Here is a 15,514-nt window from a genome sequence, read left to right as displayed (position 1 = left end):
CTGCTACCCCAGGCCAGAGCAGAGAGCTGGAGTGGAAGAGGAGAAACCGGGACTAGCACCGGTGCCTATATGGGATGCTGGCGCCGCAGGCAGAAGATTAACCTAGTGTGCTACGACGCCTGCCCGAGAGTCTTTATCTTTTATAGATACAAAGGGAATTCAAAAAGTTCATGGGAAGGTAGACCGTCTTTTAGTAGTTAGGCTGCTTCTTGAGATGCCTGGATCCTATATTCCTATATCAGAGTGTTACTTCAAGTAGTGGCTGCTCTGCTTCTGATCCAGCTTCTGCTGAGGAGCACACTGGGAGGCAGCAGGTGATAGTTCAAGTCCTTGGATCCTTACCACCCAAATGAGAGATCTGGAGATTTGGATTGTGTTTCCACCCCCTGGCTTTGGCCTGCCCCAGCACTGGCTGTAGTGGGCATTTGAGGATTGAAGAAGCACACAAAAGATTATCTCTCTCTCTCTCAATCTCTCTCTCTCTTTCTCTCTCTCTCCTTTTCAAACAAAAATTTAAAGTTTATGGAAGTTCATATATCTTTTCATTCTATTTTCCCATAAACTTTATGAAATCCCCCTCATATGTACTTAAAAATGTACACATGAGAAGATAAAATACAGGGACTTGCATTAAAATAATATGAATTGGAAAAAAACTTGCCATGAATTGAGTAGTTGAAGCAGAGTGATGGGTGTTTGAGGAATGTCATATCATTCTCTCTAGTATAGGCTTGAATATTCCATTTTCAATACTTTTAATCTTTCTAAGATAGATAGATAGATAGATAGATAGATATTGGGACTGCGTTGTGGCATAGTGGGTGAAGCCTCTGCCTGAAGTGCCAGCATCCCATATGGGTTCAGGTTAGTGTCTCAGCTGCTCTACTTCTGATCTAGTTCCCTGCTAATGGCCTGGGAAAAGCATCAGAAGATGGCCCAAGTGTTTGGACCTAGAAGCTCCTGGATCTTGGCTCCAGCCTGACCCAGCTCTTGCCATTGTGGCCATATGGAGAGTGAACCAGAGGATGGAAGATCTCTCTCTCTCTCTCTCTCTCTCTGTCTCTCTCGCTCTCGTTCTAGCTCTAACTTTCAAATAAATAAATAATCTTTTAAAATGTACACAGATAAAATATCACATTGTGTTCCATAATTGTCAATGAAAAATATTTAAATCAGTCAAAAGAAGAATTTTCGAAAATGGAAATCTGAAAGTTGTGCAATGTGAAATAAAATTAGTAGTCTTTTTTTAGTTCCCTGGTTCTCCTGTCTTAGTAATTGATATGAATTGACTCAATCATTCTACATTTCTGCATCTCATTGTGTTATATTGAGAAAAAAATCTCTGGTAGTTTTATACTAGATTTTTGTAACCAAGATTGGAGGATGTCATTTCCATCTGTTGTTTTCTACTGTTTTTCTAGCATCCAAAACAGATACACAGTAAACATTTGTTGTGGTTTGAACCGGAATTTGCTATCAAACTTGTGCAGATGTTTAATCCCCAAGGTCAAAAGTTAATAGTACTAAGAGGGTGGAAGCTTAATCGATTACAGTGTTTAGGAGGTGGATCGATTGGGAGGTCCTTATGTCATGAGAAAGTTGGTCATAAAAGCAAAGTCAGACCCAGTCACTCTTTGCTTTGTGGCTTACCATGTAATCCTTCCTCCACCTGCACTCTATATTCCACCATTATCATTGTTATCAGAGGCAAGTTAATGGGACCACTCAGTCTTGGACTTGAATCTCCAAACTGTGAACTAATTAAATTTTTATCTTTAGAAAGCTAGTTTTCCATCCAAAAGTTGTACTTACGAAATTTATATTTATTAAATAAAAGCTTTCTATAAAAAAACGAAAGCTAGTTTTCCCAGGTGTTTAGTTATAGTGATGCAAAGTTAACTAATGCAGTGTTTAATAAAAATTTGCTGAAGAATAAAACAAAAAGGATAAATACACTTTGACTGACTATATTCAATTAAACTCATTATACTTGACTATTAAATTACTGTCAATGCACAAGATAATTATCATCACTATAATTTATTTATTATTATATACTATTATCAGGTCTGTTAAATAACATCTAAAATTAATCTATAAAAATATTATATTACAAAATCACTTGCCAAAGGCAAATTAGTTAGAAATTATTTTTAGTGTTGTTTGGCCATGAATAGATGATGATGATGTTGATGATGGTGATGATTATTGAATGATAAAGATGATTCTATATTATGTGTGTGTGTACAGAAAAAGTGGTGAAATTATGGGTAATTAAATGTTCTTCGTGTTTTTCTGTAATTTCTAATTTTCCTCCAAAGCTGCATAGTTTTTTTAAAAAATAAATCTTTTCTCTCTCTCTTTTTTAAAGATTTATTTATTTATTTTAAAGGAAGAGTTACAGAGAGGCAGTAGCAGAGAGAGAGAGCGTGTGTGTCTTCCATCCACTAGTGCACTCCCCAAATGGCCGCAATGGCCAGAACTGAACCAGTCTGAAACCAGGAGCCTGGAGCTTCCTCCAGGTCTCCCACGTGGGTGCAAGGGTCCAAGAACTTGGGTCATCTTCCACTGATTTCCCAGGCCACAGCAGAGCTGAATAGGAAGTGGAGCAGCAGGGACTAGAACCGGCGCCCATATGGGATGGCAGCACTGCAAGTAGTAGCTTTCCTTGCTATGCCACAGTGCCAGCCCTGCATAATTTTTATGATATTTTTCTTAAAATATCTGTAGATATGCTCATTATCTGGTGCATGGTAGTTGAAAATGAAACTCATCATAAACAAACACCAGACAAATTTTTGGAGAGTAGAAAGAGTGCTTTGATCAAATAAAGTAGCTGAAGAAGTCTCTCAAACATGCAAATAGCAAAAACTTTTACATAAACAAGGGCATCATTTTACTGCATATTTTCCCATCTTTTTATTTGCACTGAAGACTCAAAAGGTGGGGCAGCTTCCTGTATAACAAGGAATATTTTTTTGAAAAAAAAAAGATTTATTTATGTATTTACCTTTTTGCAAAGCAGAGAAACAGAGAGAGAAGGAAAGGGACAGAGAGACAGAGACAGAGACACACACACACAAACACAGAGATACCTTCCATCTGCCGGTTCACTCTCCAAAAGGCCATAACAACTAGGGCTGGGTCAGGTTGAAGCCAGGAGTCTGGAACTCCATCCAGGTTTCTCATGTGGGTGGCAGGGGCCCAGGTACTTTGGCTATCCTCCCTTGGCTTCCCAAGGTGCACATCAGCAGGGAGATGGCTCAGAAGATGAGGAGCCATGACTTGAACCAGCAGTCACTTATAGGATGCTGGCATCACTAAGATGCTTAATCTCCTGTGCCACAATGCTGGCCCCAGGAATGATTTTTTTTAAAGCCAGATAATACTTTTCCTAATGATGTGTTCTACAGATAAGGAAAATAGTAGTGATTTATTGAGCTCCAAATATGAGCCAGGTGTTTTATATTCATTATTTCCTTTGATTCTCACATTAATTCTTCACAGTATGTATCATTAACCTTATTTCAAAGATGCAAAAATTGAGGTGCAAAGAGAATAAGTATTTTGCTGAGGCTCACACAGCTATTAATCAAACCCAATTTTGTTTGACTTAGATCCAGAGCTTTTAATCTCCATGAAATGTCTGGTACAAGATACTCTTTGAAATACAGAGATCAGCAAAATTTTGTTTCTCAAGGTCACTTGAGTAGAAAACAAGTCTACTGCATATTCTTCTGATACATTTTGAACTTGAGAGTCTGGATCCACAAAAAGCAATGGCAAACCATGAAAAATTGAAGATCAGTTAGTTAAGTTACGGACAGGACCAGTATTAGATAAGTAGTAATGTAACAGGTGAAGACAGGGAAAATAAAAGATGTTTAAAATTCCTTCTATTTCTGAAATTCTGTAGCTCTGTGAAATCATTATTTAAATATTATATTCTCACATAAATTATGTAATGATGTTTCAATAAGCTATGGCTTATTTTCAGAAAAGTGCCCATTTGTCTACTGGAAAAAATGTGGACTTTCATTTAGGAAATTTGTACCTCAGAAAATGAGTCTAGGAAGCAAAAAAAGTTCATGAAGAAATGGAGTCACAGAGAATAACAACCATAAAGAGGGGGAAGAGCCAGATAACATCTAAGTATCTTATTTAATTTTGTTATCTCTCCAGTGACTGAAATAGGCCATTATTTTACATAATTTGGGCCAGTTTCCTTGATACTGATAGAGGCCTGTGAGTGTACAAATATATAAGAAGTGATGTGATAGCAACCAGTCTGTTGGCACCTCACAAGTCAGTTCTGCTGTAAGATTCAGTAGTGGGAATCAGTATGTAGAGTTTCTGTTGCAGAAGTAGTAGTAGTGGTGACAAAAGAGATTTCATCTTCTCATCAGTTGTGCAGTGATTTTTTGGTTGTTGGTGCTAGAAACCTTTTTTATGGTTCTCCACATCTCATAGTGATCTTTTAGCTACCAAATACACTTTTTTCCAGCTTAGTTTGTATTAAAGTCCATTTTATATGTAGTTAAATGTGTAGAACTCAACTGTATGGATCATTGAGTTTTAACAAATGCAGATACTGTGTAACCAACATCACAACCAAGCCATAGAACAGAATCATCACTCAAAAGGGTTCCCTCATTCCTCTTTTCAGTAAATCCACATCCCCTCTATGCCCAGTAAATCATTATTCTGCTTTCTATTACCACAGATTAGTTTTGGAATTTCTATATTTCACATAGAATGGATCATACAATATGCATTCCTTTGTCTAGCTTTAGCTGAGCGTATATTTATGAAATTTATTCATCTTTGCTGCCTCTGAGTAATTCATTTCCTCTACATGGATGTGTGGCATTCCATTTTATAGGTGCACACTTTGTTTATCCACTTATGTGTTTATGGACAATCAAATTGCTTTAAGTGTGGGGTTACAGATTGAGTATCACTTAAGCCAAAGTGATTGGGATCAAAAGTGCTGCAGATTTTTTCAAATTTGGAGATATTTGCATATACATAATAAGATGATTTGGAGATAGGACCCAAATATAAATTATTTATATTTGATATACACCTTATACACATAGCCTGAAGGCAATTTTATGCAATATTCTTAGTGTACCTGTTTTGACTATAACTGAGCACATGAGGTCAGGTGTGGAAGTTGCTATTTGTGATGTCATGTAAACACTCAAAATGATTCAAATTTTGAAACATTTTAGATTTCATATGTTTGGACTAGGGATGCTAAATCTGTAACAAAAATAAATGTGCTATAAACATTTGTTTAGAAGAATGTAGGAGTGTATATTTTATTTTTCTTTTGTTTTATTTTTTAAAGATTATTTATTTGAAAGGCGGAGCTACAGAAAGAGAAAGAGAGATAGAACAGAAACACAGCTAGGCAGCTAGTGGGGTAGGGGGAGGGAGAGAAGGGGGGAGGGAGAGAGAGAGAGAGATCTTCTATTTGCTGGTTCACTCCCCAAATGGCTGCTGCAACTAGGGCTGCATCAAGCTGAAACTTGGAGCCTGGAACACCATCTGGATCTCCCACATGGGTAGCAGGGCCCCAAGTATATGAGCCATCTTCTGTTGCTTTTTCAGGTGCATTAGTAGGAAGCTGGATCAGAAGCAGAGCAGCTGGGACTCAAATCAACACTCTGCTATGGAATGCAGTTGTTGCAATGGCGGCTTAACCTGTTGTACCACAACTAAGTTTTGAAATATATTTCATTCAACTTCATTTTAACACATTAAAGTTTTTCTAACAATAATTTTATACATATTTTCAGAGCACACCATACATGTGTACAATGTGTATTAATAAAATTTCATATCTCAGGTAAATTCCTAGGAGTTGTATTGCTGAATTATAAAGAAAATGTACATTTCACTTTAAAAATAATATGCTAACCAGTTTTCTAAAGAAATCATGTACTTTTTAAATTTTTTATTTGACAGGTAGAGTTATAGACAGTGAGAGAGAGAGACAGAGAGAAAGGTCTTCCTTCCATTGGTTCACTCCCCAAATGGCCGCCACAGCCAGCGCTGCACCGATCCAAAGCCAGGAGCCAGGCACTTCCTCCTGGTCTCCCATGTGGGTGCATGGACCCAAGATTTTGGGCCATTCTCCACTGCCCTCCCAGGCCACAGCAGAGAGCTGGACTGGAAGAGAAGCAACCGGGACCAGAACCCGGTGCCCATATGGGATGCCGGCGCCACAGGTGGAGGATTAACCAAGTGAGCCATGGCCCAAATCATGTATTTTTTTTTTTCATCAGCAATGAGTGAGAGGTTGAAATTCTCCACAGTCTCACCAACACTTTGAAGTATCATTTGTTTACATTTTATATACTTTATTTGTTTCTGTGCTTTGTCTTGATGATTTTACTTTCCTTACATTGGCCATTCATACTTCTTGTTTTGTAAAGTGTATGTTTGTTCAAGTTTTTTGCTCATTTCTAATTGACTTTGTTGTGTTTCCTTTTTATTTTTAAGAGTTCTATTTGTATTCTAGATACTTAACTTTTATAAGATACATGTATTTTGTGAGTATTTTCTTTCTAGTACATGGTTTATCTTTTCAAATTTATAACAATGTCTTTGATGTGTAAAAGTTATTAATGTTGATGAACTTTGACATCATTTTTGGTTAATTATTTCTCTATATTCTCAGAAATACTTGCCTAACACAAAATTGTAAAGATATTTCCCCATGTTTTCTTCCTATGCTTCATAGCTTCAACATTTATGCCCAGATCTATGATTCATGCTAAACTGAATTTTGTGTATGGAATAAGATAGGGTTTGAGGTTCATTTTCTTCAATATTCAGTGGTTTAAGAGACTTCCTTTCTCTATCTAATGGTATTGGAGACTTTATGAAAAATTAACTGAAGTAATTAAGACAGTGTGGTATTGGCAGGGGAATACATGCTTAGATCAATGAAACCAAATAAAAAACTAGAGGTAAACTCATACAAATATTTCCAACCGATATGTGAAGAGATACAAAAGTAATTCAGTGTGATAAAGGTATCCTTTCAAGCAATGGTCCTCGATCTACTGAACACCCAAAGTTAAACATATGAACCTCCACCTGCCTTATGACTTACCAAAAAAAAAAAATCACTGAAAATGGATAATGGACTTATATGTAAAACAGAAAACCATAAAACTTTTAGAAAAAGTATGAGATAATCTTTGGGACATAGGTCTCAGCAAAGGGTTCTTAGATTTGACACTGCTGTATATCCATCTGTTTTTGTACGCAGCTCCACTTCTGATCCAGCTCCTTGCTAATGGTTTGGAAGGCAGTGGATGATAACCCAAGTGCACCTATCACCAATGCAGGAGACCCAGATGAAGTTCCTGGCTCCTGGCTGAATTCACCCTGGTCCAGACCTAGCTGTTGTAGTCATTTGGGAGAATGAACCAGTGGATGGAAGATCTCTCTCTCTCTCTCTCTCTCTCTCTCTCTCTCCATTTAAAATAAATAAATAAATCTTTAAAGCATTTTTATTTTAAATTTTGGATTAACATAAAATTCCTATATACTTTATGGGGTACAGTATAAACCTTCAACAGATATACACAGCATAAAGCAGTCATACCATACAATCAATCTTCCCATTCCCTTTATCATGAACTGTAGTTACTTTATTGTCCAGTGGAACCTGAGAACCCATTTCCTTCATCCTCCCTCTTATGTGAATGGAATGGGAGAGGGAGCGGGAGATGGGAGGGGTGCGAGTGGGAGGGAAATTATGGCAGGGGGGGAAAGCCATTGTAATCCATAAACTGTACTTTGGAAATTTATATTTACTAAATAAAAAAAAAGAAAACTAAAAAAAAGAATAATTTGATTTAGAAAAATCAAAGACTGACCACATAAAGAATGAGGAAAAATGTTAAGGGAAGAATACCAAGGATGCAGTAATTTTCTTTTTTTAAATATTTATTTATTTATTTATTTGAAAGTCAGAGTTACACAGAGAGAAGGAGAGGCAGAGAGAGAGAGAGGTCTTCCATCCACTGGTTCACTTCCCAATTGTCTGCAATGGCCGGATCTTTGCCGATCCGAAGCCAGGAGCCAGAAGCGTCTTCCTGGTCTCCCACATGGGTGCAGGGGCCAAAAGAGTTGACCTATCTTCTACTGCTTTCCCAGGCCATAGCAGAGAGCTGGATCAGAAGTGGAGCAGCCAGGACTTGAACCATCGACCATATGGGATGCTGGCACTGCAGGCAGTGCCTTTACCCACTACACCACAGAGCTAGCCCCACTACATTAATTTTCATGAGACACTGCCCAGGACTGCCTGGACACTTAGCCATACCAGCAGTAGTTCAAAAAAGTCCAGGCATAGCTTGTGGCACCACTCGAGAATACAAGCAGTAAGTTTTGGCAGTATCCAGAACCATACAGTGTTAAAACTACAGCAAAGCAGAATTCAAGCTTTGGGGGTATGGCTTCCCCTAAGAAGATTTCAAAGTGTGTACCTAACTGCCTGTAAGCCTAGACAGAAATCTGCCATAGGGGGAAAGCTGCCACAGAAAAGTTTCCACTGGGACAACGCCCAGAGGGTCCATGGAAGCAGGGCTGTTCTTGATATCCAATAACTGTAGAACCACTTGGCAGCATGCAATGCCAGCCTGAAAGCTGCAGGAACAAGTGTGCAACTCGAACCCGGGAGAACAGCTTTACCAACTGAGCCCAGCAAAGCTATCAGGGCAGGGTTACCTGAGGCCCATAAAATCTATCTCCAGCCCCAGTGTGCGTAGGATGATAGGATGCTAGCTAAGAAGTTTTGGGATTTCCTGTCTATCCCTCTGGCTTTTGAACTTGATTTGGATCAGTTACTCCATTCTACTTGTTCATTGCTCCCTTTGTGAATGGGGGGTGCTTCAACAGTCCTGCCATTGTAACTTGAAAGTAGATAATTTGCTTTTTTATTTCATAGGCTCACGACTAGAAGGATTTTTCCTTAAGTTTCAAATGAGACATTGGACATAGAATTTTGAGTTGACACTAAAGTGAGTTAAAATTTTGGGACTTTAGGCTGGAGAGATTATATTTCGTATGTGAGAAAGATGCAATGGATGGGGGGGGGGAGTGGCACAAGGGAAAGTCATGGTTTGGAGGTGGTTTGTCTGCATCAGAACTCAAGATCTAATCCCCTTTAACAGTGTTGAAATGAGGTGAAGCCTTTGAGAGGCAATTAAGTCATTAAAAAGGATTGATATCTTTCTTGTAGGACTGCCCATGATTAAGTTCTCACCCTGGTGAGAATGAACAAGTTCTTATGAGAACAGGGTGGTATAAAGAAAGGCTACCTAACGTGTTTAACATCTTCTATACATAGCTATTGTCCCTTCTACTTCTCTGCCATGAGTTGATGTAGTAGGAAGACCTCACCAGAAGCTGAATAGATACTGCTGCCATAAGCTTGAACTATACTGTCTCCAGAACTGTGAGCTAAATCAACCTCTTTTCTTAATGGCTTACTGAGATTCAAATTTTTCATTACAGAAATACAAAGCAGATTAAGACAACAACTAAACAAAAATGGGAATATAATACATGAACAAAATGTGAATATCAACAAAGAAAAACAATAAAGAACCACAAAAAAACTCTGGAGATTAAAATACAATAATGATCCAACATGGGAAGGGGGATACTCAGCAGACTTATAGAATGGCAGATGTCCTAAACAGCACTCTGGCCTCAGAATCAGCCCTTAAGGCATTCATTTCTAGCTAAAAAGCCCATGAGAGTATTTCAGGCATGGAAAGCCAAGACACACTGGCAAAAAACAAACAAACAAACAAAAAAAACCATCTAAGTGAAAGATCTCTGTGGGTGAGATCCCAGCTGAAAGAACGGGCCATCAAAGAAGGAGGTACCTTTCTCTGAAGGGAGGAGAGAACTTCCACTTTGACTAAGACCTTGTCGAAATAAGATCGGGGTTGGCAAACTCAAAAGGCTTTTATAGCCTTGGCAACTCATGACGAGAGCCTCAGGTGATAACTGACACCATAAATAAGAGTGTCAATTGTGAAATCAACAACAGGAGTCACTGTGCACTTACTCCCCATGTAGGCCCTCTGTCCTTAATGTGTTGTACTATGTGAATTAATGCTATAACTAGTACTCAAACAGTACTTTACACTTTGTGTTTCTGCGTGGGTGCAAATTGTTGAAATCTTTACTTAGTATATACTAAATTGATCTTCTGTATATAAAGATAATTGAAAATGAATCCTGATGTGAATGGGATGGGAGAGGGAGCGGGAGATGGGATGGTTGCTGGTGGGAGGGAGGTTATAGGGGGGAGAAAGCCACTGTAATCCAAAAGCTGTACTTTGGAAATTTATATTTATTAAATAAAAGTTGAAAAAAAAAACAGATGGATAGACCAATGGAACAGAATAGAAACACCAGAAATCAATCTAAACATCTTCAACCAATTTATATTTGATCAAAGAGCTAAAAAGAACTCCTGGAGCAAGGACAGTCTATTCAACAAACAGTGCTGGGAAAACTGGATTTCCATATGCAGAAGTATGAAGCAAGACCCTCACCTTACACATTACACAAAAATCCACTCAACTTGGATTAAAGATATAAATCTATGACCTGACACCAGCAAATTATTAAAGAAAATCAGAGAAACCCTGCAAAATATTGGCACAGGCAAAGACTTCTTGGAAAAGACCCCCGAAGCACAGGCAGCCAAAGCCAAAATTAACAACTGGGATTACACCAAATTGAGAAGTTTCTGTACTGCAAAAGAAACAGTCAGGAAAGTGAAGAGGCAACTGACAGAATGGGAGAAATTGTGCAAACTATGCAACTGATGAAGGATTAATAAATAGAATCTACAAAGAGATCAAGAAATGTCGCTCCCCCTCTTCGTGGAGGAACGACACAGGACCCTGCGTTGTTCTTTCGTCTGCTCGGCCCTCCCCGGGTTTGCTGCTGGTTCTTCCTGGGTTGGCTACCGACCCTTCCACCTCCGTGGAAGGGCGGTTCCCCCTAGCCACTTTCCCCACTTCCGCGGGGGAGCGGCACACCGCCGGCCGGCTCTCTCGGGGGCTGCACAGGTGTTCCTTCAGATAGATGTTCCTGTTAGATGTTCCTGGTGCATGTTGTCTCTCTCCTCCTTTATAGTCCTCTTCCACCAATCCCAACTCGGCTGCCCACACGCCGAGTACGCTGCTCTCCTCCAATCAGGAGCAAGATCAGCTCCTGCAGCTCAGTCAATCAAATTGGCGAGAGGCAGCTGCGTAGAAGTTGTTTCTCCCTTCTCAGCGCCATATTGTGGGAGAGCAGATGCATAGAATTAGTCTTAATTCCAGTAACTTAGTCTAGTCCGAGTTGCTCCCCACAAAGAAACTACACCACAACAAAACAATCAACCCACCTAAGAGACAGGCCAAGGACCAAAACAGACATTTTTCAAAAGAGGAAAGTGAAATGGCCAACAGACACATGAAAAAATGTTCAGGATCACTAGCAATCAGGGAAATGCAAATCAAAACCACAATGAGGTTTCACCTCACACCAGTTAGAATGGCTTTCACACAGAAATCAACAGAAAAACAAATGCTGGTGAGGATGTGAAGGAAAAGGCACACTAATCCACTGTTGATGGGAATGCAAACTGGTAAAGCCACTATGGAAGACAGTTTGGAGATTCCTCAGAAATTTGAATATAGCCCTACCATATGACCTAGCAATCCCACTCCTCGGAATTTACCCAAGGGAAATTAAATTGGCAAATAAAAGGGCTATCCATACCTCAGTGTTTATTGCAGCTCAATTCACAATAGCTAAGACATGGAATCAACCTAAATGCCCAGCAATGGAAGACGGAATAAAGAAATTATGGGATATTGTGGTCGGCATGTGGCACAGCGGGTTAACACCCTGGCCTGAAGCACCTGTCCTTGGGCCCCTGCACCCGCATGGGAGACCCAGAAGAAGCTCCTGGCTCCTGACTTCAGACCAGCACAGCTCCGGCCATTGCAGCCATCTGGGGAGTGAACCATCGGATGGAAGACCACTCTCTCTCTCTCTCTCTCTCTCTCTCTCTACCTCTCCTCTCTCTGTGTAACTCTGACTTTAAAATAAAATAAACAAATGTTAAAAAATTATAAAAAAAGAAATTATGGGATATGTATTCTATGGAATACTACACAGCAGTAAAAAATTTTTAAAAAAATGAAATCCGGTCATTTGCAACTAAATGGAGGAATCTGGAGCACATCATGCTGAGTGAATTAAGCCTGTCCCAAAGGGACAAATATCATGTGTTCTCCCTGATCGGTGACAGCTAACCAAGCACCAAAAAGGAAACCTGTTGAAGTGAAATGGACACTATGAGAAACAGTGACTTGATCAGTTCTTGTACTGACTGTCGAGGAACAACTTAATACTTTATCCCTTTAGTATTTTTCTTGTTCTACTTAATACTATTGGTTGAACTCTGTAATTAACACACAATTATTCTTAGGTATTTAAATCCAATTGAAAATCGATCCCTATTTTAAAAAAAAGAGTGGGAATAAGAAAGGGAGATGTACAGTTCGGCACATGTTCCCTCGGACTTATCCCTAAGGGTAGAGCTAAAATCCTGCCATGGGTTTTCAAATCCCATTAAGTTGGCAGATACCAGTGCCATCTTACTAGTTAAAGTGATCATTTTAAATTCATAACTGATCATAAAGATAGGATTAAGTGTCAAAGGGATCACATAAATAAGACCAAATGTCAGATAATAATAATTGATAGAATTAAAAATGAGAGAAGGATCCAAAATGGGAAGCAGGACACACAGTAGACTCATAGAATGACAAATGCCCTAAATAGTACTCTGGCCTCAGAATCAGCCCTTAAGCCATCTGGCTAAAATGCCCATGAAAGCATTACAGGCATGGAAAACCAAGACACTGTGGCAAAAAAATGATCTACATGAAAGATCTCTGTGAGTGAGATCCCAGTGGAAAGAAGGGGCCATCAGAGAAGGAGGTACCTTTCTCTGAAGGGAGGAGAGAACTTCCACTTTGATTACGGCCCTGTCTAAATAATGTCAGAGTTTGTGGACTCAAGAGGCTTCCATAGCCCTAGCAGCTTATGACAAGAGCCTCGGGTGATCACTGAAGTCATAAATAAGAGTGTCAATTGTGAAATCAACAACAGGAGTCACTGTGCACTTACTCCCCATGTAGGCCCTCTGTCCTTAATGTGTTGTACTATGTGAATTAACAGTAAAACTAGTCTTCAAACAGTGCTTTATACTTTGTGTGTCTGTATGGGTGCAAACTGTTGAAATCTTTACTTATTATAGAGTTGATCTGTATATAAAGATAATTAAAAATGAATCTTAATGAAGAATGGGATAGGAGAGGGAGTAGGAGGTGGGATGGTTTGGGGGTGGGAGGGTGGGTATGAGGGGAAGAATCGCTATAATCCAAAAGTTGTTCTTATGAAATTTATATTTATTAAATAAAAGCTTTCTATTAAAAGAAACCCTGAAGAAAAAAGAAGTGAAGCTGCTGGGACTCGAACCGGTGCCCATATGAGATGCCAGCATCACAGCCAGCAATTTAACCCACTGTGCTACATCACTGGCCCCAATAAAGTAAATATTAAAAAGAAAGAAATATAAAACCTTTGACATTTTCAAGGTTTTGACATTCCTCTAGTCCAACAGAACCACTATAATATAGAATTTCTCCCAGAAAATGCAGTAAATATCATTGTTTTTCTAGAGGGTTCCTATGGGATTTTATTAACTGCTCCCAAATTAACATATTCTCCACCTGACTAACCAACTATCCCAGTTTTCCCTATGAGGAGTAGAGTCAGCTAACAGCCTTCTTCAAGAGCACTTTAAGGTAATATTTTTGTAACACTTGACCAAGGACTATTCCATCTCCAGGCACACCAAGCAATTTCTGAACACAAGAGAAATTCAAAAGCCATTTCTTCCCAATGTGTGCTTCTCTTAATCTATAGTAATATTTACTCTGGATCTGGCCAGCGCCGCGGCTCACTAGGCTAATCCTCCGCCTGCGGCGCCAGCACACCAGGTTCTAGTCCCGGTTGAGGCGCCGATTCTGTCCCAGTTGCTCCTCTTCCAGTCCAGCTCTCTGCTGTGGCCCGGGAGTGCAGAGGAGGATGGCCCAGGTCCTTGGGCCCTGCACCCGCATGGGAGACCAGGAGGAAGCACCTGGCTCTTGGCTTCAGATCGGCGCAGCACGCCGGCCATAGCGGCCATTTGGGGGGTGAACCAATGGAAAAGGAAGACCTTTCTCTCTGCCTCTCTCTGTCTCACTGTCTAACTCTGCCTGTCAAAAAAAATTTTTTTTAATTTATTCTGGATATGCCTACTGGGATATCCTTCCTTTCCCCTCCTTTTGCAAGTTTTAGACCTGTATTGTGTTCTGTTTGCTCCTGCTCCTTTTCTCTTTGTCTTCCCAGTTATTACCCACAGTAGTTCTCTAGACTTGTAACTTCGCATTGGCATCTTATTTTCAGAGGACCTGATGGGGCTTAGCCCTGAGCTAGTCTGTTTTTATAAGCAGTCAAGCATAATTACTGTAAATAAGTGAGTTAAATCAATGTAGGAGAAAATTCTCCTGAAGAAGATTTTCTTTCTTCATAGGTGTTAACATTCTAAAATCATGAATGGAAAACTGAGGCTGAGTGAAGTCTTTATACAAACAACACTTTCTTTCTCATGCCTAGCCAAAACAGAAAAAATATAAGAGAATAAACCTTTACTTCTTATTATAGAGAGACTAAAGTTATTTGGGACTGTTAGCATGTTCTGTGCCACACTAATTGTACTGTGAGAAAGCACATGCTTCTAGAAATTATGCTAACCTACAGATTGCTGACAAACAATGTGCAATGGTTGCTTGCTTTCTACTGGTGAGTGAAGCTTAAGTTCACTAATGGTTAAAAGTTATTAATATATGTAATTAAAATTATTAACTATTCTATGTAGATGTCCTAAAATAGAATTACTGGCTGTTTTTAAATGAGAAAAGGGAAATATAGGACAAAAATTGAATGGATGAGAATGTTGCAGAAAAAATCTTGTGAAAGGAATCTTATGTGTGTTCAGACTGGCTAAGATTAGAATACAAGTCATCCTGAAACTCCAAAGGAACAGTGGATAGCTGTCCTTGATATTCTGGACATCACTGCCATTTGCTTTCCTGTATTTGCTGAAAATAGTACTCTGATATTTCCATTCAGTAACCTAATCTCTGAAAAATTAGCTGAATAATGTTTGTAAAATATATCTGGTGCTTCTAGGCATCATGTATGCAAGATATGAGAACTACCTATATGGGTGCGAATAATTGCTTGCATGATGTCACTGGATTAGCCTGATAAGGTCCCTTTTCACTAAATGTAGTTATTCTATAAAGGGACTATAAAAAGGTAAGTTTCTCACTGGAACTTACTCAGGAGCTTTATAGACTTA

The 15,514-nt window shown here is 39.2% G+C and overlaps 1 protein-coding gene across 1 annotated transcript in view; it reads right to left on the bottom strand.

The window, feature by feature from the left end:
- SPRY3 (sprouty RTK signaling antagonist 3) overlaps nt 1-15,514 on the bottom strand; it is a 136,065-nt gene that overhangs the window by 113,425 nt on the left and 7,126 nt on the right. The window lies entirely within an intron of this gene.

Source organism: Oryctolagus cuniculus, chromosome X, assembly GCF_051225735.1.
Source record: "Oryctolagus cuniculus isolate XC-2025 breed Fujian yellow rabbit chromosome X, ASM5122573v1, whole genome shotgun sequence".
In the NCBI taxonomy this organism is placed as follows: Eukaryota; Metazoa; Chordata; class Mammalia; order Lagomorpha; family Leporidae; genus Oryctolagus; species Oryctolagus cuniculus.
The sequence above is the reverse complement of the archived record's forward strand: the minus strand, read 5'-3'. Positions and strand labels throughout refer to the sequence as shown.